The following is a 921-nucleotide window of genomic DNA, read 5'->3' as shown; positions in this document are numbered from 1 at the left end:
GCTACTGTAGTACTACTGTAGTACTGCGGCGAGGGCTGGAAGTACGACACCGTCAGGTACTACTGCTACTGTAGTACTACTGTAGTACTGCGGCGAGGGCTGGAAGTACGACACCGTCAGGTACTACTGCTACTGTAGTACTACTGTAGTACTGCGGCGAGGGCTGGAAGTACGACACCGTCAGGTACTACTGCTACTGTAGTACTACTGTAGTACTGCGGCGAGGGCTGGAAGTACGACACCGTCAGGTACTACTGCTACTGTAGTACTACTGTAGTACTGCGGCGAGGGCTGGAAGTACGACACCGTCAGGTACTACTGCTACTGTAGTACTACTGTAGTACTGCGGCGAGGGCTGGAAGTACGACACCGTCAGGTACTACTGCTACTGTAGTACTACAGTAGTACTACTGTAGTACTACTGTAGTAGTATTACGGCAGATGGGACTTCAGTCTGGATGTCAGATCAGAGTCCATGTGACTCTGCTGAAGCTGAAGCTGATGGTTTATTCACTTAATGCGTGTGCGTGTGTCTGTGTGTGTCTGTGTGTGTGTGTGTGTGTGTCTGTGTGTGTCTGTGTGTGTGTGTCTGTGTGTGTGTGTGTGTGTCTGTGTGTGTGTGTGTGTCTGTGTCTGTGTGTCTGTGTGTGTGTGTGTGCGTGCGTGTGTCTGTGTGTGTCTGTGTGTCTGTGTGTGTCTGTGTGTGTCTGTGTGTGTCTGTGTGTGTGTGTCTGTGTGTGTGTGTGTGTGTGTCTGTGTCTGTGTGTCTGTGTGTGTGTCTGTGTGTCTGTGTGTGTGTGTGTGTGTGCGTGCGTGTGTCTGTGTGTGTCTGTGTGTCTGTGTGTGTGTGTGTGTCTGTGTGTGTCTGTGTGTGTCTGTGTCTGTGTGTGTGTGTGTGTGTGTGTCTGTGTGTGTGTGTGT

General features: G+C 50.8%; 1 protein-coding gene across 3 annotated transcripts in view; it reads left to right on the top strand.

The window, feature by feature from the left end:
- Positions 1-515, top strand: part of tecpr2 (tectonin beta-propeller repeat containing 2) — a 20,745-nt gene extending 20,230 nt beyond the window's left edge. For all 3 annotated transcript variants that reach the window (XM_046061949.1, XM_046061947.1, XM_046061948.1), the window contains exon 19: positions 57-515. The gene's annotated coding sequence lies outside the window, so the exon portion shown is untranslated. The remainder of the gene's footprint in view (positions 1-56) is intronic.
- Positions 516-921: the final 406 nt, after the last annotated feature.

This window comes from Micropterus dolomieu, linkage group LG11 (assembly GCF_021292245.1).
Source record: "Micropterus dolomieu isolate WLL.071019.BEF.003 ecotype Adirondacks linkage group LG11, ASM2129224v1, whole genome shotgun sequence".
NCBI classification, from domain to species: Eukaryota; Metazoa; Chordata; class Actinopteri; order Centrarchiformes; family Centrarchidae; genus Micropterus; species Micropterus dolomieu.
The sequence above is the reverse complement of the archived record's forward strand: the minus strand, read 5'-3'. Positions and strand labels throughout refer to the sequence as shown.